Source organism: Lepus europaeus, assembly GCF_033115175.1.
Source record: "Lepus europaeus isolate LE1 chromosome 12 unlocalized genomic scaffold, mLepTim1.pri SUPER_12_unloc_2, whole genome shotgun sequence".
NCBI lineage: Eukaryota > Metazoa > Chordata > Mammalia > Lagomorpha > Leporidae > Lepus > Lepus europaeus.
In genome coordinates this window covers 235,770-261,375 of record NW_026909002.1, presented here as the reverse complement: position 1 = coordinate 261,375, position 25,606 = coordinate 235,770, and the positions used below count along the sequence as shown (strand labels likewise).

The 25,606-nt window shown below is 43.5% G+C and overlaps 1 long non-coding RNA gene across 1 annotated transcript in view; it reads right to left on the bottom strand.

Annotated features, from left to right (window-relative positions):
* Positions 1-25,606, bottom strand: part of LOC133754292 (uncharacterized) — a 104,458-nt gene that overhangs the window by 12,469 nt on the left and 66,383 nt on the right. Inside the window, exon 3 of the long non-coding RNA XR_009865191.1 lies at positions 24,586-24,710. This is a non-coding gene — a long non-coding RNA (uncharacterized LOC133754292). The remainder of the gene's footprint in view (positions 1-24,585; positions 24,711-25,606) is intronic.

The window sequence follows — 25,606 nt, the reverse complement described above, 5'->3', positions numbered from 1 at the left end:
AGGATTAACCTGCTGCACCACAGCACCTGCCCCTGCCTCATATTTAAAATAAGTTTTCAGGAGCCAGAATTGTGGCACAGTGGACTGGCTGCCAAATGCCATCTGGCATCCTATTCTGGAGCAATGATTTGAGTCCCAGTGGCTTTGCTTTTTAGGCAGCTCCCTGTGAATGTGCCTGGGATGGCAGGAGAGTATGGCCCAAGTGCTTTTCCTCCTGCTACCCAAGTGGGAAGCTGGATGGAGTTTTGAGCACCTGGCTTTGGCCAGGACTAGCCTTGGACATTGTGGCCATTCAGAGAGTGAACCAGTGGATTGAAGATTTCTCCCTTTCTGTCACTTGACCTTTAAAAAATAAATAAATAAATATAAGTTGTGTTTCTTGTAGGCAACATATAATTGCCTTTTAACTGAATCTGACAGGTTCATGTTGTTCAGACCATGTGATAGGCATGTTAATGGCTTCCTAAAGATGTCCAAGCGTAATTTCTGGAACCTGTGAATCTGTTGCTTTACACTGCTTAATTAAATTTTCAGGTGGTATTCAGGTGGTTTATCAGATAACCTTAAAATATGGGAGATTTTATGGCACTGTTGTATAGCTGGTAAAGCTGCAGCAGCTTGCAATGCTGACATTCCATATGGGCGCTCATGCAAGTCTCTGATGCAGCACCCCGCTAATAGCCTAGGAAAATCAGTACAAGATGGTCCAAGTGTTTGGGCTGTTGCCATCCCCTTTGGAGACCAGAAAGAAGATCCTGGCTCCTGGCTTGGGCCTGACTGCCACTGGCTGTTGCAGCCATCTGGAAAATGAACCTGCCAGTGGAAGATCTCTCTATCTCTCTCTACCTCTTAATAAAAACAATGCAGTGATTGGCCTTCTACTAAACATTTGCTAATTCCTGAAACAAAAAAAAATTGACATGGGGATAGAGATGTTTGATTTTCCAGATAAGGTTATAATTTGTTTCTGTGATAAGAAGGGCACTGGACTGAGTGCTCCTCAAGAAAAAATGAAGTGGATGTTCAAAGTTCAGATTTAGTGCATGGAAAAAATATGCTTAGCAGATAAATACTAGAGTTCTGTTTGTCTAGCATTCTCATGAGATAAAATATCAGTTTCTTTAGGACAGTTTTTTTTAAGATTTATTTATTTATTTGAAAGTCAAAGTTACACAGAGAGAGGAGAGGCAGAGGTGGATGGGAGGAGTCTTCCATCCACTGGTTCAATCCCCAATTGGCTGCAATGGAAAGAGCTACGTGGATCCCAGCCAGGAGAAGAAAGACAATGGACAAGTAAACCAATAAATAAGAATACAACTGGCTGGTGTGGTGGTTCACTAGGGTAAACCTCCACCTGCAATGCCGGTACTCTGGGTTCTAGTCCAGGTTGGGGTGCCAGATTATGTCCTGGTTGCTCCTCTTCCAGTTCAGCTCTCTGCCGTGGTCCGGGAGAGCAGTGGAGGATGGCCCAAATCCTTGGGCCCTGTACCTGCGTGGAGACCAGGAGGAAGCACCTGGCTCCTGGCTTCCGATCAGCACAGCACACAGGCCATAGCAGCCATTTGGCTGGTAAACCAATGGAAGGAAGACCTTTCTCAATGTCTCTCTCTCTAACTGTGCCTGTCAAAAAAAAGAATACAACTAGCATATATAAATCATAAGAAACAATTAATTGTGATTTTTAAAAAAGATTTATTAATTTATTTGAAAGTCAGAGTTACAGAGATAAAGAGAGAGAAAGAGAGAGGACTTCCATCTGCTGGTTCACTCCCCAGTTGGCCGCAGTGGCCCAAACTGTGCTAGTCTGAAGCCAGGAGCCAGGAGCTTCTTCCAAGTCTCCCACATGGATGCAGGGGCCTAAGGACTTGGGCCATCTTCTACTGCTTTCCCAGTCCATAGCAGAGAGCTGTACTGGAAGAGGAGCAGCTGGGTCTTGAATCAGCGCCCATATGGGATGCTGGCGCTTCAGGCTAGGGTGTTAACCCACTGCGCCACAGCACTGGCCTCTAAATGAGATATTTTAATAGTGTAGTGAGTGGCATTTGTGGTGCTAATTATAACAGGTACTAAGGACAGACCTCCTAAACAAAGTGATTTAGACCTGCTGATGTGGGAATGGAGATATCCAACATCCAAGGGAACCACAATCCAAAGGTCCTGAAATGAAATGAAATATATCAAAGGAAAGGAAAAGAGGCATGCCTGGCCAAAGTGTAGAGCTTACGGTAAGAGTATCAGGAGGGAAAACTGGGGAAGTTTTTAGACTGAGATTTGGAGGTGTTTTTTTATTATAACTTTCTAATATTTAGAAATCACTAGAGTGCTTTGAGTTGGGAAGTGACATAATATACTCCCTTGTACTTTCTCACATGCCTAACCTTCAGCTGTTCCATAGGGTTTCTGAGTCATTATTTCAGATAATATGTTCTCTGAATAGTTCTGTCCAAGTAGACTCATTCTGTGACATGGTAGTAGTAGTATTCTTTTTAAAAATCATTCTCAACATTTTTGGTCTCATATCATATTATAAGTGATAATATAATTATCAAATGAAGTAAGATTGAGTTGGTTTAGCAGTCAGTGCTTGCATAATGACTGCTTATGGGTTACATACATTCAGATCATAGATAAATTTTATTTAGTCCATTTGGAAATGTACATATTGGGGAATTTAAGGTAACTTGAGAGTAACATAATGAACACTTTCTCTGTATATCCAAAGGCTCATATTTTGAAAATAATATCAGAGAAATAAGTTACAACAATAGGGGTAAAGGAAAGCTAAAAGAAAAGGAATCTGGGGATACAGGGTCTGTGAAGTTAAAGCTGGAATCCTGTAGATTACTATTCAGCATACATGGCATGCATTGTTGAGAACGCTGTCATTTTATATAGGGCTGATGGAATCAGAGAAGCATCATACAAGGGTCCTCCAAAAAGTTCATGGACAATGGAATTAAAAGATAAATTTATTTTTGTAGAAAACTATTTGAAGTCCATGCAGTTTTTTATACTATACATTTTCCATGAACATTTTGAAGTGCTCTCATATAATCATATTAAAAACTCTGATTTATGGGTTCAAATCCCCATTCTAATTGTTTTGGATAAGTTTATTTTTCTATGGCTCAATTTTTTTCTCTGCAAAATAAGATAATAAATGCTTTGTTAATAGGGCTGCCATGAGAATCAAGTGATTAATAAATACAAAGCACTGAGAAAAATATTACTTAGTATTACAAAGTAAGCTTTATTATTACTGTTAGTCTCATTTTACAGGCAACAAAATCATTATGCTCAAACAACTTAGTGACATTGCTGAAGTTACCCAGTAAGTTAATGAAAGAGTCAGATCCTGAAATCTAGATCTTTTAAGAAGGTCTTCTGGGGCCAGTGCTGTGGTGCAGCAGGTTAAAGCCCCAGCCTGCAGCACTGGCATCACATGTGGGCACTGGTTTGGGTACTGGATGCTCCACTTTGAATCCAGCTCTCTGCTGTGGCCTGGGAAAGCAATGGAGGATGGCCCAGGTTCTTGGGCTCCTGTGCCTGTGTAGGGGACCCAGAGGAGGCCCCTGGCTCCTGGCTTCAGATCAGCTCAGCTCTGGCCGTTGTGGTCATCTGGGAGGTAAAACAGCGATTGGAAGACCTCTCTCTCTCTGGCTCTGCCTCTCTCTGTAATTTTGTCTTTCAAGTAAATAAGATAAATCTTTTTTTAAAGACGCTCTCCTGGCCAGAAGTATTTTGCAAGTAATATGAATAATTTGGAGTGAGTATCAAAAATGGACAGTTCTACTCCTGCTTAATTCAATCAGCTATTGATTTAATTCTAAATCAATAGTTGATAACATTTCTTGGAAAGAAAAAGTATTAATTTGCATGGTAAATTAGTTTAAATGATAACCCATGATTTACTTTTAATATATTATTAATTGTCTGTAATACTTAAAATCTAAAAGGAAACATTTGTACTATAAAATATATCATAAATTCAGGATTTTTTGTTCTCAATACTCGTTAAAAGTCTTACAAATAATTGAAGACCATAAGAGCTTATGGTTTTTTGTATGCCTATTATTATTAAACATACAGAAATTAAAAGTGACAAACATAAAATTTATGAATTCATTTAAACTAAAGCTATTCAATGCTACCATAAATAACACTTTTAATGAAAATAGCTATTTTCTAAAACATATTTAATGAAGAAAGTACTATTATTTTATATTTTTGCAAATCTCTAATGCCTGGCACAAAGAAAGATTGCTTGATTCTCTTACCTGCTTCGGTATTCAGCCTGTTGTAAAATCGGTCTGGAAAACTCCCATACATATGCATCTTATTTTTCATATAATTTTTTTACATATTTATATGAGAGGGAGAGAGGGCAGGAGATAGAGACAGAGAAGGAGAAAGCACTCCCAATTGCTGGTTCACACCCCAAGTGCCCTCAGTAGCTAGGGCTGGGCTGGGGCGTTGGGCACCAGATGTTGCTGTGGATTCGTTCTGAGAGGAGAAGCATTGTGGGGGCAAGAGGTGCTGAGTCACCACACAGACCCCGGGAGTCAGGTGAAAGTGGGCCAGAGAGGAGCAGCCTGCAGATTCATTTATTTCAGTTGCTACAGGGCTTAGATAGCCAAGACAGCCAATCCAGTCAAGGGGCGGTTTATGCCCTAACCAATCACAGCCTGTTGCCAGGCAGGCTCCTTTGCCAGTTGGGTTTCAAAGTCATTCCTGAGTAACTGATGCTCACTTGCCAGAGGCCATTTTGGTACGGCCTTCTCATTCCACCACAGCTGAGAGCTGGGAATGCAATCCATGTGGGTAGCAGGGACCCAATTATTTGAACTGTCACTACTACCTCTCAGCACCTGCATTATCAGAAAGCTGAAGTCAGGTACTCCAATTTAGGATACAAGCATCTTGACTACCTGCTCCATGAAAGTAGTTTTCACTAAAACAAAACAAAACAAAAACAAAAACAAGCAAACAAAAAAACAAAATAACCCTTGATAGTGTCAGGGTCCACTAGGGGTTCCCAGAACATGCATTGCGAACCATTGATGGGGCTGGCATCATTGTGTGGCAGATAAATATGCCACAGCATACCATAAGAGTGCTGATCCAGTTGGTGCTCTTGCACCTGGGAAAGTGAAGGGTTAAAAGCTTAAAAGTAAAGCCATAAAACTGAAACTGCAAAAATCCAAGTGTAGCCACAGTGATAAGGAAGCGAATTATCTCTGTTGAAACATGTGTCCCCACTTGCCTGTGAAACTGTCCCCATCTGCTTGAGAAATGGCCTTGGGAAACTGCTTTGTGTAACTGAATCATGCGATAATGCTTGCAGGTACCCAGAAAGAGCTACAATAAGTTTCTGTAACTTAGAGATCTTTGTATGAACTCACCCCCTCCCATTTGTTTGTTGCACTGTATAAAAACCCTAGCCTTCTTCCACTCGAGGCTGCTCTGTTCCTGAGTGTTTAGACAGCCCCAGCATGCTGGAGAAAATAAACCCTTTGCTGATTGCATGAGAGTGTCTCTTGGAGTCGTTCCTTGGCAGCAGACGTTCTGCGACCCTTACATTTGGAGGCCCCAGCGAGATCTGCTCTGCTGCCTCTGGACGCTCCCAACAGACCCTCTTGGGGTAAGTAATGGCGCTTTAATAGCGATCGCTTCAGGGACAGATTTCCTGGTTCAGGGACAGATTTCTCGGTTTTGTCAGGCATATCAGGCTGGCGAGTGTGACTGTTGGGGCGGTGCGTGAGCCTTCCCCAACCGCAGCAGACAGACGTGTCCGGGTGTCGCAGGTCACAGCCCCGGGGGACGCCCTGGTGGTGGAGGAGGACTGGGGATGCCCAGAAGCCTCCTATTGGGTAATTTCGGATGAAATTCAGTAACTCTGTTGCCAGCATGGACAGTTTGGATGGTGCACCATTTTAGGTTCTTTGTGGACACTCTGAGTGGTCGTTGTTTCTCTATTGTCTTTTCTGTGTCCTTGTTGTTGTATATTTTGTTGCCTACTAACATGGGTCAAACTGCTTCAATGTCTCTCTCTCACTCTGGCCCATTGGCCAGACGTACGAGAAATGGCTCATAATCTTTCTCTTCTAGTAAAGAAATCTAAATGGCAAGTTTTCTGTAATACTGAGTGGCCTACTCTCAGAGTGGACTGGCCTCTGGAGGGTTCATTCCATCTGCCGGTCATCCGACGAGTGAAAGAGGCTGTCTTTCAGCCTGGCCAACATGGCCATCCGGACTAACAACCCTACATAATGGTCTGGCAGGATCTCTGTGAGACACCACCGGATTAGGTAAGACCGTTCCTGCCACCTACCTCCTCTTCCAGGGCATCAACCCCGGTGGTTATGCTCCCTGTCCAGACACCCTCTCCGTCACCTCCCGCTGTTCTGCCCAAGTCGCAGGCTGACCTCATTGTGTTTGACTCAGACTCGCCTCCCCATTATCCCTCTGCCCCTCAACCTCCAGCTCCGGCTCCGTTGCCTACTGCCCCTGCGGCTCCTGAACCCCTGCCCTCCCCCTCTTCACCCTTGTCCCTCACCTCTTCTGCCTCCTCCCCCTCATTGCCTCCAGAGGGAGGACCTGCCCAGGGAACCCAAAGTCGGCGAGTACAAGATCCACAGGATGTAGCCGTGACTCTCCCCCTGCAACCCTTTGGGCCAATGATAGATAATGGACAAGGGGGGAAAATGCAGCATTTACAATACTGGCCATTCTCTTCCTCTGACTTGTATAACTGGGAAAATAACCACCCCCCTTTCTCTGAGGACCCTTCGCATCTTACAGGTCTTGTTGAATCGCTTATGTTTTCACATCAACCAACTTGGGGACGATTGTCAGCAGTTACTGAATACCCTTTTCACCACTGAGGAGAGGGACCGGATACTCCTGGAAGCCCAGAAAAATGTCCCAGAACAGGATGGGCAGCAGACCCAGCTCCAGAACATCATTGATGGTCTATTTCCCTTATGTCGGCCGAATTGGGACACTAACATGCATGAAGGTAGGGAGCATCTGTCCACCTATCTCCAGTTTCTAGTGGCATGTCTCCGTGTGGCCGCTTGTAGGCCCACTAACCTGGCTAAGGTAAGGGAAGTGGCACAGGGACTGGATGAGTCTCCCTCGGTGTTTTTGGAGAGGCTTATGAAAGCCTATCGAAGGTATACACCTTTTAATCCACAGTCTGAGGAACAGCGAGCCTCAATGACCATGGCTTTTATCAGCCAGTCTGCCCCAGATATACGCCGTAAGCTGCAGCATACAGAGGGACTCCAGGATTTGACTCTAAGAGACCTGGTCAAGGAAGCAGATAAGGTGTTCCACAAGAGGGAGACTAAAGAGGAGAAGGAACAAAGGAAAAAAAGGAAAGGGAGGAAAGGGGAAGTATTCAGGATAAAAAAAAAATGGGATTTAACAAAAGTCCTGGCTACAGTAGTAAAAAATGCAGGATCTAACAGAGACAGGGGAAATGGAAAGGGAGACAGTAAGGGAAATAACCTGGGCTGACGGCATTGCTCTCCCTTGGGCCCGGACCAATGTGCCTACTGCAAAGTCAAGGGACACTGGGCAAAGGAGTGCCCTAAAAAGAAAAATACCCAGTCTAAACCGGCAGTCCTTGCCCTCAAAGAGGAAGATTAGGGGCAACAGGGCTCAGATCCCCTCCTCGAGCTCAGGATGAAATTTAACGTGGAGGGGACGCCCATCAACTTTGAAGTGGATACTGGCGTGGTTTATTCCGCTCTACAAGCCCTGCTGGGACCACTGCCCAGCAAGAGATCCCTAGTTAGAGGGGCAAATGGGAGCCGGTACTGGGCCTGGACAACAAAGAGAACTATGGACCTGGGGAAGGGAAAAGTTCAACACTCCTTCCTAGTAATCCCTGATTGTCCGGCCCCCTTAATGGGAAGAGACCTTCTCACCAAATTAAGGGCCCAGATAACATTTGAGCCGGCTGGACCTCAGGTGGAATTTTTAAATCCTCTGGTAAAATCCCCGGTGGCTACCATTTTTTCCATGTCAGTAGAAGATAAGTACTGACTCCATGAAAGTCCAGTGAAAACCCAGGAACAGGAAATCCAACCTTGGCTTACCAACTTCCCTGCCTCCTGGGCAGAAACAGCAGGGCTAGGACTGGCCACCCACCAACCGCTGGTAGTGGTAACCTTAAAAACCAGTGACACCCCCATGCGGGTCAGCCAATACCCTATAAGCAAAGAAGCCAAGGAAGGAATAAGGCCCCACATAAAAAAAAACTGCTTTCCCTAGGAGTCTTGAAGCCTTGCCATTCGGCCTGGAATACACCCTTACTGCCTGTTAAAAAACCCGGGACTCAGGACTATCGCACCGTACAGGACTTAAGAGAGGTTAATAACCAAGTGCAGGAAATCCATCCTACTGTGCCTAACCTTACAACCTACTTAGCACTCTCAGTCCCGATTGTACTTGGTACACTGTATTGGACCTGAAGGATGTGTTTTTCTGTTTACGGCTACATTACCTCTATTTGCCTTTGAGTGGCTAGATCCTGAGGTGGGAATATCAGGACAACTAACTTGGACCCGCTTGCCACAAGGTTTCAAAAACTCCCCTACTATCTTTGATGAGGCGCTTCATCACGATCTAAGCCACTTCAGAAGTGATCATCCAGAGGTAACACTGCTATAGTACGTGGATGACCTACTGTTGGCCACAATGACCCAGGAACAATATGAGTACGGGACTCAGTCACTCTTACAGGAACTAGCCAGGCTGGGGTATCGGGCCTCTGCCAAAAAGGCCCAATTGTGCCAGCAGGAAGTTACCTTCCTAGGCTACACTCTGAAGGATGGAAGGCGCTGGCTGATGGAAGCCTGCAAAAAGACTGTAACACAGATCCCCATACCCAGATCCCCGTACCCACTTCCCGAAAACAGCTCCGGGAATTCCTGGGAACAGCTGGGTTCTGTAGATTGTGGATACCAGGATTTGCCTCTCTGGCTGCCCCACTTTACCCACTTCTCAAAGGGGGCCCGAACAGCAATGGGCCTTCAATGATATCAAACGAGCCCTGCTAACGGCTCCAGCACTGGCTTTGCCAAATGTTAAAAAGCCATTCACCCTTTACATCGAAGAGAAAAAAGGGGTGGCTCAGGGAGTCCTAACCCAGACTTTGGGACCCTGGAAGTGGCCAGTAGCCTATCTATCTAAGCGCCTGGACACAATGGGACAAAAATTAACCATGAGAGAATAATATTATGAATAAATATATAAATATATAATTATATTATATTTAAATAATAAAAATACACCCTTACTGCCTGTTAAGAAACCCAGGACTCAGGACTATCACCCCATACAGGACTTAAGAGAGGTTAATAGCCAAGTGCAGGATATCCATCCTACTGTGCCTAACCCTTACAACCTACTAAACACCCTCAGTCCTGATCATACTTGGTACACTGTATTGGACCTGAAGGATGTGATTTTCTGTTTACGGCTACATGCAGACAGTCAACCTCTATTTGCCTTTGAGTGGCTAGATCACATGGCCATCCAGACCAACAACCCTGCATAATGGTCTGGTAGGATCTCTGTGAGACACCACTGGATTGGGTAAGACCATTCCTGTCACCTACCTCCTCTTCCAGGGCACCAACCCCAGCAGTTATGCTCCCTGTCAAGACAACCTCTCCGTCGCCTCCCACTGTTCTGATGATTATAAATAATATAAAAATAATTATAATATATTAATATTTATATAATTATAAATTATAATTTATTTATAAATAAATAATTATATTCTTCTCAGTGGGAGAAGGCCTAAGTACGGTCACCCTCTCTTATAGAGTCCCAGGCTCTTGGCTTCAGTTTGGCCCAGCCCCGGCTGTTGTGACTATTTGGGGAGTGAACCAACAGATAGAAAGTCTCTCTCTCTCTCTCTCCCCCTCTCCCTCTCCCCCCTTTTACTCTATCTTCTCTTTTCCCCCTCCCACTCTCCCTCCTCTCTGTAAATATTAAAAAAAAAGTGAGGACCATCGATGTAGATAAAAATGGATTTGAGAAGAATGGTATAAATCCTACCCAGTTTTCAAAACTAACTTTAGAGATGGAAAGTCAATGTCAAAAGCAAAGTTTTCCAGGGACCACTTATGGCCTTTGTATGACATTAGTGACTCCAGGGACAGGTGTTGTGACTCACTGGATTAAGTCACCACTTGGAATGCCCTCATCCCATATTGGAGTGCCTGGTTTGAGTCCCAACTTCTCTGAGCTTCTGATCCATGTTCTTTCGAATGTACTTGGGAGATAGTAGATGAATGCTCAACTATGTGGGTTTCTGCCACCCACATGGGAGAACCAGATAGAGTGCTGGCTCCTAGTTTTGGTTTTGTCTGTCTCTGGCTATTGTGAACATTTGGGGGCAAATCAGCAGATGGAAGATATGTCTCTGTGTCTCTCCTTCTGTGTTTCACTCTGCCTTTCAAAATTAATTAATTAACTAACTTTAAAAAAGAACAGTGACACCAGTTAAATATTACAAGTGATATGCACAGCTACCCCCATTTCTTTGACTAAATAGTAAATAGCACTCTTAAATTTGTGTGTCCAAAAGAGGTGAAGTGAAATAGAAATGGTTCTCAGTTGCTCAGAAGACAATGAGTGTGCTCTGATTTCACAGGAAAATGAGAAATATTCTTTTTTTAACTTTTATTTAATAAATATAAATTTCCAAAGTACAACTTTTGAAGTATAGTGGCTCCCAACCATAACCTTCCTCCCACCTGCAACCGTCCCATCTCCTACTCCCTCTCCCTCCCATTTTTCATCACGATTCATTTTCAATTATCTTTATATAAAGAAGATCAACTTAGCATATACTAAGTGAAGATTTTAATAGACTGCTCCCACAAAGACACACAAAGTATAGAGTATTATTTGAGTCAAAGTTTTACCATTAATTCACACAGTACAACACATTAAGGACAGAGGTCCCACATAGGAAGCAGGTGAACATGCGCTCACCTGTCTTCCTTCTTGTCTCCAAACTCCTTGGCATTCTTGAGTACTATATCAGTTTCCTTTGTGATGAGAGTTGGCTACTTTCAGTGGTTCCTTTTTGAAGTTGATAGGTACAGATGAGGCATTTGAAGGGTATTTTTTACTTAATAATTGAACAAATAACCTGTGAAGAATTTAATTCTATTCTTCATGTCCATTAGATTTCTTCAGTTCTGAAGACCAGCTATTATTGATTTAGAGAAGAAAATTATTTATAATCAACTCAGCAAAGTACTGAGAATTTAGGCTGGTACATAGGAAAAAACCTTGAATGAATCATTTTTTGTGATACGGTTCATTCTGTTGATATCTGAGTATTTGTAAAATCTTCAACAGGCCAAATATTTCATTTCTTCATCAGAGGTGTGAAGTCCCACATACTATGTTAGTGATATCAGTAAGTCATTTTATTTATTCACTCAAAATTTGCTGACTTACTCTCATACCAGATGAGATAGTAGATATTGGTAAACTGCCGGTGAATGCTCATAATTCATATTTTTTAGTTCAGGGTATACTTTTAAATTATTTAAGAATATGTGAACTTGGCTGGCGCTGCAGCTCAATATCCTAATCCTCCACCTGCGGCACCAGCACACCGGGTTCTAGTCCCGTTTGGGGTGCCGGTCCTGTCCTGGTTGCTCCTCTTCCAGTCCAGCTCTCTGCTGTGGCCCGGGAAGGCAGTGGATGGTGGCCCAAGTGCTTTTTGGACAGGCAGAGTTAGACAGTGAGAAAGAGACACAGAGAGAAAGCTCTTCCTTCCGTTGGTTCACCCCCCCAATGGCTGCCATGGCCAGCGCACTGTGCTGATCAGAAGGTAGGAGCCAGGTGCTTCCTTCTGGTCTCCCATGTGGGTGCAGGGCCCAAACACCTGGGCCATCCTCCACTGCCTTCCTGGACCACAGCAGAGAGCTGGACTGGAAGAGGAGCAACAGTGACAGAACCGGTGCCCCAACCTGGCATAGAACCTGGGGTACCAGTGCTGCAGGTGGAGGATTAGCCTAGTGAGCTGCAGTGCCAGCCACAATGTCCTATTTTAAAGATCACTGATTTAATATATAAGTCAAATCATTTTCAATATTAATATCACAATAATTCAGAAGACAGAGGTCCCTAATAGTAAGAAATTCATACATTTCATCTTCATGGGAGAAAAACTCTCTTCCTCTGAAGATAAAACAGCATAGCCTCTAAATCCCCTTGTTACCAACAGCCAGCATCATCTGTTACTGCCTCCACTAAATGAAAAGCAGGTGTTCCACCAACCATTTTCTACTCTACATCCATTTGCCAGTGTGGATAATCCAATCAAGTCCCTACTTACAAGTTTCCTGACCTCATAAAAACAGAATCCTTGTTACAGTGTGAACAGTATTTGGTTTCCCAAAGTCCTGCGTTAACACCTGGAGGATGAATGTCAGTGAGTTAAGTATAGAGACAACATAATTACAGCACCTGTGATGTGGTCCAAGGGGAAAGTCACTGAAGGTTTCTCACGAGAAGACTGGCTTTGTAAGCAGAGTGTGCTCCCTGTGATTCTTTTTTTTTTTTTTTTTGAGAGGTGGAATTACAGACTGACAGACAGATAGGGAGAGAGAGAGAGAGAGAGAGAGAAAGGTCTTCCATCCACTGGTTCTCTCCCCAAATGTCCACAACAACCGGAGATGCACCGATCCAAATCTAGGAGCCAGAAGTTTCTTCCAGGTCTCCCATGTGGGTGCAGGAGCCAAAGGACTTAGGCCATCTTCCACTGTTTTCCCAGGCCATAGCAGAGAGCTGGATTAGAAATGGAGCAGCCAGGATTTGAACTGCTGCCCATATGGGATGCCAGCACTGCAGGCAGAGGCTTCGCACACTACACCACAGTGCTGGCTCCCAATCCCTGTGTTTTGCTCTGCCTCGTGGTTCACCCTGGGATCCTTCCTCCACACATGAGGTTACCTGATCTTGAACTGTGAACCTCCAAAACTGTAAAATTTAAATGAAACCTTCTTTCCTCCTAATTTGTTCCTCTCATGGATTTATAAAGTAACAAAAAGCTGATGAACAGAACCCTCTCAATGGTCATTCTCAGGAACTCAATGTGCTTCAGCTCTGATACATTAACCTCTAATCTCCCACTTTCATATCAGAATCTTCTATTGTCCCTAGTCCTCGTTCCCTTATAGGAAATTTTTTAAAGATATATTTGTTTGTTTGAAAGGCAGACTCACAGACCAGAGGCAGAGGGGGAGAGAGAGAGAGAGAGAGAGAGAGAGAGAGAGAGAGAGAGAGGTCTTCCATCCACTGGTTCAATCCCCAAATGGCCACAAAGCCCAGAGCTGGGCCAATCCAAAGCCAGGAGCCCAAAGCCTCCTCCAGGTCTCCTACACAAGTGCAAGAGGTCCAAGCACTTGGGCCATCTTCTACTGCCTTCCTAAGCCATAGCAGAGAGCTGGATTGGAAGTGGAGCAGCCAGGACACAAACCAGCACCCATATGGGGTGCCGGCACCACAGGTGGTGGCCTTAACCACTATGCCACAGCGCCAGCCCCCTTATAAGAAATATTAACCTGTCACCTTTACTGAAACTTACTTATCAACATTCTTTCCTTATTGTATCAGTCTCCTCTATACCTTAGAGTCCAAGTCCTCCCTTCCCATTACAAACCAAGCAGAAATTAATTCTATACTACTAAATCAGTAAAATAATGCCACAAGAATTTCTTCTCCCAATTTAAGGCTGTTAGTATGAAAAATTCAGAAAACCCAGCTCCACTTGGGGACACAAAACTGTGCTTTCAAAAATCTTAGCTCCTGTCTGTCACTGTCAGATCTGTTTTGCCTAGGGCTAGTCCAAAATTTCTATCAGTACTCAATCCTCCCTCTTACATCTCTGGATTTCAATTCCAAACACTCAGCACCTACATTTTCCCTCAGGGAATTGAAACAAAGTAATTGAGTAACACAGATAACACTGTACACATGATGGCCTTTATTTCCATGTCCACAGTCTGTGGACAGGAGAGGATGTAAGTGAGGGTCATGAAGGCCCATTCTTGCTCTGGATCCCATCCTACCATAGTGAGGGTCATGAAGGCCAGTTCAACTTGCTATGGATCACATCCTTTCCATATTCCCACGAACCTGGACATGTCACTTCGACATCCACCCACACGTTGACCACTCCCTGCCAGGTTTTCCATTATCCCACTACTTACCAGACCTTAGTCTACCTTTCCTCCCCTACTCCCATTGCCTTTCTGTCTCAGTGGAGTGCTGTTAACAAGCCCTCTATAATCCCCATCATAAATTCATCTCCACTCACATTACAACACACTGAAACCTCGCTTCTCACACTACTACTTGAATGTGCACTTCTTCAGGCCAACAGTTTGTTCATTATTAAATTAAAAAAAAAAACCTTCACTTTATGGCCTTTAACTTTTCTTTTTCTTTTTTTTTTTTAGATTTATTTTATTTATTTGAAAGACAGAGTTACAGAGTGAGGTAGAGCCAGAGAGAGAAAGAGAGAGGTCTTCCATCCACTGTTTCACTCCCCAGATGGCCACAATGGCCAGAGCTGAGCTGATCCAAAGCCAGCAGCTTCTTCCAGGTCTTGCACACTGGTGCAGGGGCCCAAGGACTTGGACCATTTTCTACTGCTTTTCCTGGCCATAGCAGAGAGCTGGATTGGAAGTGGAGCAGCCAGGACTTGAATCGGCGCCCATATATGATGCCGGCACTGCAGGCCAGAGCTTTATCCTGCTGGGCTACAGCATTGGCCTCTTTTATCTTTTCTAAAGAAATTGAGAAAGTTATTGTCTATTTTTATTTATTTGAAAGGCAGAGGGACAGATAAGGTAAATATTTCTGTAAACAAAAAACTACCCTAAATTTTATTGTCTTTAAAATATGCGTGACTGGATAAAACACAAATTGTCTTACAGGAGACATAAAGTATACAGATGTGATTTATACAATGGCAGTTGAAGAATGATAGAGATAACAACATTCTAATGGGGGCTGGAGCTGTGACAGAGCAGGTAGAGCCACCACCTGTGGTGCCAGCATCCCACATGGGCACCAATCCATATGGGCACCAGTTTGAGTCTTGGCTGTTCCACTTCTGATCCAGCTCTCTGCCATGGCATGGGAAGGCAGTAGAAGATGGCCCAAGTGCTTGGTTCCCTGCACTCATTGTGGAAGACCTGTAGGAAGCTCCTGGATCCTGGCTCTAGATCGGCCCAGCTTATGGCCATTGCAGCCATTCAGAGAATGGACCAGCAAATGGAGGATCGACTGAATAATAAATCGATTGATATCTCTCTCTCGCTCTCTGCCTCTGCCTCTCTGAAATTTTGCATTTCAAGTGAATAAATAAAAACAGTTCTAATATCCTCATATTTTACAGAAGGTTACAATATTGTTTCTAAGTAAACTGTAAGAAGTTAATTATATTTGTGACTTTTTTTAAATGCAAAAGAGTAATAAGCATGAAGTCACCAAATAAATTAAAACATGATCCTTAAGAATGTTCAAATAATCCAAAAGTAGGTAGTACAAGAAGAAAGAAGGAGTATAAAAACAAAGAAGAAAACAGAAAACCACAAAACTGTAGGCCTGATATAGGCAGGCAGATTAGATTAAATTGATTAGATGTGTGAGCTGGAGACCACACCTTCGCCCTGCCCTTTTCTGTGAGCTCACGCCCCTGCCTGACCTCACCTGTATGCCCACCTGCCAATCAGACTACATAACCACTCACCCTATGAAGTGAATAAAAACCTGGAGCATGGTGGGCCCCTCCCTTGCTGTCCACTGCCTCTGCCTTCCTGCCTGGGTGCTCTGCTCCACATGGCTCCCGGCCTGCTCTCTGCCTGGTCTGGACCCAGCCTGTGCTTCTAGACTCCCTTCTCCCCTAATTAGAGCCCTCACTTTCCTGTGCATTTCTCCCACTGAATCAGTGTGAAACACTTACCATTCACCTGGCTTCTTTCAGCTGATATTCAGAGTTTTTATCTGAATAGACAGCAAGAACTCTCAAAATATTAAAAATCAATAATAAGGCTGGGCAATATCAGGCCTAACTCTGATCAACAATTAGAGTAAATATTCAAATTAAAAGGCAGAGACTGTCAAACTGGAATTTTCTTTTTCAAAACAAAAAAGAAAAGATCCAGCAATATGATGTTTACAGATGGTCTTTGGACTCAAAGATACAGAAAAGACTGCAAATGAAAGAGGAAAGAGGAGGAGTCAGAGGAAGAAGGAAAGAGGTGGTGAACTTTGATGACTGGAAAAGCGGTTATACAGACAATAAGGTAAGAAAGCTGAGGGTACGTGGTAGGCCTGGAATAGCTCAGGGTTCTGTCCTTTCGTACCCTCAGAAAAAAGAGATGGAAAAAGAAGACAGAGCAGACCTCTACAGAGACAGGTCACATTATTGAAGCAAACGGGGGCTATGGTCTGTTCATGTGAAGAGACTTGGTGGGTTTTCTCTGGTCTGGTTGCCAAGGGAACTTGGCACCAGGGGCTCTCCAGAAGCCTTGGAGTCCTTTTGCTTATCTGGTTTTGCAAGCAGTTTTGCAGGGGATAGAGAGAGACCAAGGTGGAGGTGGGAAGGTGACATTCTTGTGAGCAGTTTCATGTCGGGGACCACGCAACATGTGGCCTCTTAGCGGTAAACTACTGAAGTAGAGCTAAGCAGCCCAGGCCGGAAAGTACTGATAAAGCCACCCTGTGTCTTAAGAGTTTATGACCATTCCCCCACCTGCACAAGCATTGCAGTTGCAAGATAACCTTGTGACCTCCCTCTGCTTGCACAAGCATTGCAGCTGCAAGGTAAACTACCCTCCTTCCCCCGCCCAACATCCTGCCTTCACGATATATATGTGAGTGGTTAAAAAAAATAAAGACACAGCTTGAACAGCCATGTTGTCTTGCTGTCATCTTTGTGTCTCCTGTCCCTTTCATTCCCCATTCTAGGTACTTGGCCCTAGATGACGTCCCACGGGATGGGACAGTTTCGTCCTTTAATACTAGTATCAGACAAAATAAATTTCAAAATAAAGAAAATCAACAGAAATAAGAAGGAACTTCCCCTAGTGATAAAAGTGTAAATATCAATAAAACATAAAAATCATAAATATAATTGCCTATTAATATTTTCATAAGACACCTCTCACAGCCATATCTAAAACTGGGAGAGTTCCTAGGACACAAAACTCTCCTTCCTCAGTCTATATTTCCTCCCAGATAACTGCATTACACTCCCAATCCACTGGCTCATATCCAGACCTCCCTTCAGAACTATGTACTTGGCTTCCCACTGTTCTCTCCTGGCTTCTTCAGAAGGCATAGTTAATATAAGCAATAATTATAACACTGAATTATTGGATTTCTGATAGGTACAGACAGAATACATACAGCATTAATAACATAACATAAAGGAGTGAGAAGGAAAAAAAAGCTGTACTGGAAGAAAATTTCCATAGTTTATTGGAATTAGGCTGGAATACACTGCAATATGATGCATATTTTAATCCCTAAGAACTAAAATTTTCAAGTTAAAAAAATCAACACATAACACAAAAGAAGGAGTTAAGGATGAGAATTTAAAAGACCTAAAACATTTAGAAAACAAATATCAAAAATGGCAGACATAAATCCAATCATATCAATAAGTACTTTAAATTAAAAGCACCAAACATTCAAGCTAGATAAAAAGCAAGATGTAATAATATGTTATCTTCAATAAACACACTTTGGATGCAAAGTACAAACAGGTTCAAAGTAAAATGGAGAAAGTGTAACATGCAAAGAGGAATCCGGAGGCAGCTGGACTGGCTATGTTTTTATCTGGCAAAACAGCCTTTAAGTCTAGAAATACTACTGGAGACAAAGACAGAGATTGCATCACAATGAAAGAGTCAAAGCGGCTGGAAGATGAAAGATCTACAAATGTATCCATAGCCAACAGCAGAGCCTAACAGAAGGGATGGGCCCAAAACTGCCAAAGGTAAAAAGAGTTCACCAGTAATAGGTGTAGAATTCAATACCCAGCTCATAAGAACGCATAGAGCACCCGGACAGAAAATGAACAAGGTATAGAGGAACAGCAGCATCAACCAACTTGACCCGACATTTACAGAGTACTCCACCCAGCAGATAAAGTAACAGCAGAGCACACATTCTTTTCAAGTATACATGGAGCATTCTTCAAAAAAGACCATAAACTATCATAATATCTCATCACTATCATAATATTTCAATAAATCTGATAGCATGAAGTCATAATAAAACTAAATTAAAAATCAACAAAAAGAAATGGGGGAGGGGGGATGGCACTGTAGTGTAATGGGTAAAGCCATTACCTGCAGCGCCAGTATCCCATATGGCCCTCAGTTCAAATCCTGGTTCCTCCAATTCCCATCCAGCTCTCTGCTATGGCTTGGGAAAGGTAGTAAAGATGACCCCTGTGTCTGCATGGGAGACCTGGAAGAAGCTCCTGGCTCTTGGCTCCTGGCTTCAGATCAGTCCAGTTCCTGCCATTGTGGCCATTTGGGGAGTGAACCAGCAGATGGTAGATCCTCTGTCTCTCTCTCTCTGTAACTCTGACTTTCAAATAAATATATAAATCTTTAAAAAAAGAAATTTGAAAAATTCTGAAATACTAGGAAAATAAACAACACACTTCTAAATAATCCACGAGTCCAAGAGAAACCACAAACAAACATTTTTTGAACAGATTCAAACAAAAACACATCATGATGTGATTGGAAGGGGAGAGGGAGTGGGAAAGGGGAGGGTTGTGGGTGGGAGGGAAGTTTTGGGAGGGGGAAGCCATTGTAACCCATAAGCTGTACTTTGGAAATTTATATTCATTAAATAAAAGTTTAATAAAAAAAACACATCATATCACTTAGAGAATGCACTCAAATCACTGTTGACAAAAGAAAAGCCTCAGAACCAATAACCTAAGATCAATAAGACAGAAAAGCAGAGAAAATCAATAAACCAGATATTGGTTCTTTCACATAATACTGACATTTGGCTATACCAGGGTTTCTCAGCCTCAGCTTCGTTGACATTTTAAGCAGGTAATCCTTTCTTGCCAGGGGAGCAGAGAGGCATGCAATACACTGTATAATGTTTAACAGTATCTCTGATCTCTATCCAACAGCTTCTAGTTGCAACACCCCCAAAAAGCATTTTATGAACAGTCTCTGAATATTGTTAATGTCCCCTGGGGGGAAAAATGGAACAAAATCAACCCTTGTGATTCAAACCAAGCAAAAAAGAGAGAAGAATCAAACTACCAAAATCAGGAATGAAGAGGGGACAGCCCTTCCCATTCTGTAAAAACTAATAATAAGAAAATTTTGGCTGGTGCCATGGCTCAATAGGCTAATCCTCCACCTTGTGGTGCCAGCACACCGGGTTCTCGTCCCGGTCAGGGCACCGGTTCTGTCCCGGTTGCCCCTCTTCCAGTCCAGCTCTCTGCTGTGGCCCAGGAGTGCAGTGGAGGATGGCCCAAGTATTTGGGCCCTGCAGCCCGTGGGAGACCAGGAGAAGCACCTGGCTCCTACCTTTGGATCAGCGCAATGTGCCAGCTGCAGTGCACCAGCCATGGTAGCCATTGGAGGGTGAACCAATGGCAGAAGGAAGACCTTTCTCTCTGTCTCTCTCTCTCTCACTGTCCACTCTGCCTGTCAAAAAAAAAAAGAAAGAAAAAACAAAAAAGAAAATGTTGCCAACAAATTAAAATTAGAACATTTGCATGAAATAATTAAATGCTTTTAGCAAAAAATAAGGACAAATTACAGGAGGTATTGTGCATACTGCAAATAAGTAATCCAATATTAAAGACAGAAAATGTAATGAATCCAAGAAACACTAAGAGCAAACTGTGGAAATTTTGTTTCAACAGTTTGAATAAGGTGCACTGCAGGAGTTGGTTTGCTCTTTTTTTTTTTTTCTGACAGGCAGAGTGGACAGTGAGAGAGACAGAGAGAAAGGTCTTCCTTTTCCATTGGTTCACCCCACAATGGCCGCTGCAGGCAGCACACAGTGCTGATCCAAATGTAGCAGCCAGGTTCTTCTCCTGGTCTCCCATGCAGGTGCAGGGCCCAAGCACTTGGGCCATCCTGCATTGCACTCCCGGGCCACAGCAGAGAGCTGGACTGGAAGAGGAGCAACTGGGACAGAATCCTGTGCCCTGATCAGGACTAGAACCTGGGGTGCCAGCACCGCAGGCAAGCATTAGCCTATTGAGCCGTGCCGCCAGCCGTTTTGCTCTTTTAATCATTTAAATACACATGTGTGCCTGCTGTAACAATTCTAACAGTATACAACATCTAAAGTCATAGCAAGAGTTCACACTTCATTCCTCTCCATATCTAGTCCGCTGATGCCAACAAGGTGCAACAATATTGCCAACAAGGTGTAAGGTAGCTTTCCTGTATGTGTGTGGGCACGGCCTGTTCCTGCAAACATCACATATAATTGCTGATTCTGTACAAAAACAAGACTATACCTACAGAGTTACATGAACCAAAGGGACTTGCTTTTTATTCAATATATTACATGTAGGCCTCCAGGACAATTCATATACTTCCACCAATGAACCATTATGTTCCACATGATATTTTTTTCAGTGTCCATTAATAAAGTCTATAGGAACACAGCCATACCTGTCCATTTATGGTCATCTATGGCTGTTTCTGTGCTACAGGGCAGAGGGCAGTAAATGTGACAAATGCTATATGGCCCACAAAACCCAACACAAATGCTATCTGGCCCTTCACTTAATAAGCTTGGCATTCTCTGCTTTAGAGCAGTGGCTTTCAATTTTGGAGTCACCTGGAAAGCATTAACAATGATGATTAAATTGGTTGTGGGTGAGCCTGGCTGTTACCAGACCCACCATATTTTATTTATTATTGATAACACTTGCATAATATGGCTATCAAGGTCTAGTTTGACTATATTAAAATTTATCTAACCATTCTCAATGGATACTTAGACTGTCTCTTGATCTTTGATCTTACAAATAATACTGCAATAAATACTATCAACATCTTTCTTTAAAAAAAAGATTTTGTTTGTTTGAAAGGCAGAGTTAGGGGCTGGCACTGTGGCATAGTGTTTAAGCCACCAACTACAGTGCTGGCATCCCATTCAGGCACAGTTCTAGACCTGGCTGTTTCACTTCCTGTCCAGCTCTCTGCTATTGCCTGGGAAAGCAGCAGAAGATAGACCAAGTCCTTGGGCCCCTATACCAGTGTGGGAGACTCAGAGGAAACTCCTGCTTTGGATTGGCACAGCTCTGGCTGTCGCAGCCATCTGGGGAGTGAACCAGCAGATGGGAGGATGAGAGACCCCTCTTTCTCCCTTTATTTCTCTCACTTTCTCTGTCTTTCTCTCTTTCTCTTTCTCTGTCTTTCTGCCTATAACACTTTCAAATAAAATACATGAATCTTAAAAAAAAAGGTCAAGTTAAAAGTGGTGGGTATCCAGTGGTTCACTCCCAAATGGCTGCAATTGCTGGGTCTAGCCCAGGTCAAAGCCAGGAGCTAGAGCTTCTTCCAGGTCTCCCATGTCAGTGCAGGGACCCAAGGACTTGGGCCATCTTCTGCTGTTTTCCCAAGTGCTTAGCAGGGAGCTGGGTCACAAGTGGAGCAGTGGCCGATGTTATGGCATAGCAGGTAAAGCTGCTGCCTGCAGTGCTGGCATCCCATATGGGCACCAGTTCATGTCCTGGCTGCTCCACTTCCGGTCCAGCTCTCTGCTATGACTGGGAAAGCTCCTGCCCACACATGGGAGACCCAAAGGAAGCTCCTGACTCCTGCCTTTGGATCAGTGCAGCTCCAACCATTGTGGCCAACTGGGGAGTGAACCAGTTTATGGAAGACCTCTCTCTCTTGCTCTCTCTCGCTCTCTCTCTCTCTGCCTCTCTTAATGTCTGTATGTAACTGTGACTTTCAAATAAATAAATAAATCTTAAAAACAAAAAAAGAAAGTGGAGCAGCAGGGACTCAAACCAGCATCCATATGGGATGCTGGCATCACTATGCCACAGCACTGGCTCCAAACATTCTTATGCTAGTTTTTTTTTAATTTCAAATACATCTCTAACTCTTTATCTAATTATCAGAGGCAAAGACAGAGACTGACTGAGCTCCCATTTGCTGATTCATTCCACAAATGCCTGCAATGACAGGGGCTGAGCCAGGGTCAAAATTGGGAGCTGGGAATTCAATCCACGTGTTCCACACAGGTGGCAGGGACCCAATCACCTGAGTCATCATGGCATGATGGCATAGCTGGTAAAGCTGCCACCTGCAGTGCCGGCATCCCATATGGGTGCCAGTTCAAGTCCTGGGTGTTCCACTTCCAATCCAGCTCTTTACTGTGGCCTGGGAAAGCAGAAGATGGCCCAAGTGCTTGGGCCCCTTCACCCACATGGGAGACCTGAAAGAAGCTCCCAGCTCCTGGCTTTGGATCCGCGCAGCTCCAGGCATTGCGGCAAATGGGGAGTGAACCAGCAGACAGGAAGATCTCTTTCCCTTTTTGGTTGGTTCCTCTCTGTGTATCACTCTGTCTTTCAAATAAATAACTTTTTTAACTATTGTGAATTTGGCCCCCTGCCCGAACTATGGCACCTGCAGTGTCAGCATCCCATATGGGCACCAATTCTCTCTCTCTCTCTCTCTTTCTCTATAAATCTTGCAAATAAAGAAATCTTTTTTAAAAAATTGAGAATTGTCTGGACCTTAATTTTAACAGAAATGCCATTAAAGTGTTGCCAGTAAATATTAAGCTAGTTTCTGATTTTTCCCTTATTGCGAGAGAAACACACACATACACACATACACAGAAATCAAGCACAGGTTTTGGAATGTTAACAAAGTCTTTTATTGTTAATATCCACTGAGATAATTACATGGATTTTATTCAACTTGTCCAAATAATGTTACACTAATATACTTCCTTACGTTAAATCATTTGTATTTGTATTCATTTTCTTTAGCAATGATCTTCATTTCTCTTGCACCCTTGTCAAGGTTTGATATCAAGTTAATATTACTAGGGGCCGGTGCTGTGACCCACTGGGTTAATGCCCCAGCCTGAAGCTCCGGCATCCCATACAGGTGCTGGTTCTAGTCCCAGCTGCTCCCCTTTCAATCCAGCTCTCTGCTATATCCTGGGAAAGCAGTAGAAGGTTGCCCAAGGACTTGGGCCCCTGCACCTGTGTGGGAGACCCAGAAGAAGCTCCTGGCTCCTGACTTTGGATTGGCACAGCTCCGGCCGTTGCAGCCATCTGGGGAGTGAACCATCAGATGGAAGACCTCTCTCTCTCTTCTTCTGCAATCTCTCTCTCTTTGTACCTCTGAATTTCAAATAAATAAATAAATCTTTTTTTAAAAAAAAAGTTAATATTACTAGCTTCATAATACAGAAATAATTACAAGTGACATCTACTGAACATTTTTTAATACTCATTTTTCATGATGTTCATGTAAATTTCATCACAGTCCCATGATATCTGTTACCTCCCTTCCAGAGATGGTGTAGCTAAATCCTAGAGATTCAGTAACTTCCCTAAGGAACCATGCACTGAGGGCAGAGGTGAATTTCAAGGTGGGGGCATGCTAATAACCAACATTCCATGCTACTTGACACCTTTCTGTCAACATTCTATGGAGAGTCACCCTGGGGTTACTTGATGGGCTAGGAAAGTCTCTAGCTAAGGGTGTTGCAAATTCCCCAGCTCTGGGAACAACTGGGAAAATCTGCTAGACCACAAGAAAGCTGACCCTTTGCAAGCCGAACATTCAGATTCTAGTCCATTCTCCAAGCAGTCAGCCTCTGGCTGTCCTGCCCACTTGCTACGTCCCTGCAGCCTGTTCAGTACATCTACCTCTACTCTCTCCATCTGGATGGCAACACAATCTACAACCACAAGTGACACTGGAATTCAGAACTTTCTAAAAATGGGGCAGTGAGAAAATACATCAGTAAAATTGTAATAATCAAAAATAATGTATTGGGGCTGGCACTGTGGTGCAGCAGGTAAAGCCTCTGCCTGTAGTGCCAGCATCCCATATGGGTGCCAGTTTGAGTCCTGGCTGCTCCCCTCCCAATAAAGCTCTCTGCTATGGCCTGGGAAAGCAGAAGAAAATGGCCCAAGCCTTCGGGCCCCTGCACCCATGTGGGAGACCTGGAAGAACTCCTGGCTATGTATAGGCTCATCTCCGACTGTTGCGGCCAATTGGGGAGTGAACCTGTGGATAGAAGACCCTCTCTCTCTCTGCCTCTCCTCTCTCTGTGTAACTCTGACTTTCAAATAAATAAATCTTGGGAAAAAAAATAATGTATTGAGGATCAGTCTCTTCCAAAGTTCTTCAGTTTTCTACTTGTTGAACCAATTTAATAAAGTTCAATTTTTATAGAAAATTACAGATTTACCAAGTTTGAACATTCCTAGCATCTACCTTTAAATAACTTTAAGAAAGCACTCCAAAAAGCAAAGGAGAGACTCAAGTTTACCTTGACTTTGAGCAAGATGAGGAATCTTTGATGTGACATATCTGGCAGTATCTGATTATGCTGATTCACTGTTTATCTTCTCCAGCTGAGCCAGGAGTCCCGCAATCCGAGAATTATTGATAAAGCTAAAAAAAAAAAAAAAGAAAGAAAAGAAAAGAAAAGCAAATGTTATCTAACATCAGGATACATTCTAAACCAACTGTAAAGTCAATACTACAAGAGGCCAGCACCATGGCTTAACAGGCTAATCCTCCGCCTTGCGGTGCCAGCATACCGGGTTCTAGTCCTGGATGGGGTGCCGGATTCTATCCCAGTTGCCCCTCTTCCAGGCCAGCTCTCTGCGGCAGTGGAGGATGGCCCAAGTCCTTGGGCCATGCACCCGCATGGGAGACCAGAAGAAGCACCTGGCTCCTGGCTTCAGATCAGCACGATGCGCCGGCCACAGTGGCCATTGGAGGGTGAACCAATGGCAAAAAGGAAGACTTTTCTCTCTGTCTCTCTCTCTCACTATCCACTCTGCCTGTCAAAAAAAAAAATACTACAAGATCACTGTGTAATTGGAGGCTGTAAGGTGGAGGGTTCTGTAGATATCTGTTAAGTCCATTTGGTCCATAGTTTGAATTAACTCTTCTGTTTCCTTGATGATTTTCTGTCTGGTTGATCTGTCCCTTGGTCAAAGTGAGATATTAAAGTCCCTCATTACTACTGTATTGGAGTCTACATCTCCCTTTAGATCCATTAACATTTCTTTTAAATAGCCAGGTGCCTTGTAATTAGGTGCATATACATTTATAATAGTTACATCTTCCTGTTGAATTGATCCCTTAATCATTACATAGTGCCCTTCTTTGAGTCTTTTTAACAGTTTTTGTGTTAAAGTCTATTCTGTCCTATACTAGGATGGCTACATCAGGTTTTTGGTTTCTGTTAGCATGGAATACCTTTTTCCATCCTTTCACTTTCAGGCTGCATGCATCTTTGTTGGTGAGATGTGTTTCTCGTAGGCAGCAAATGGATGGGT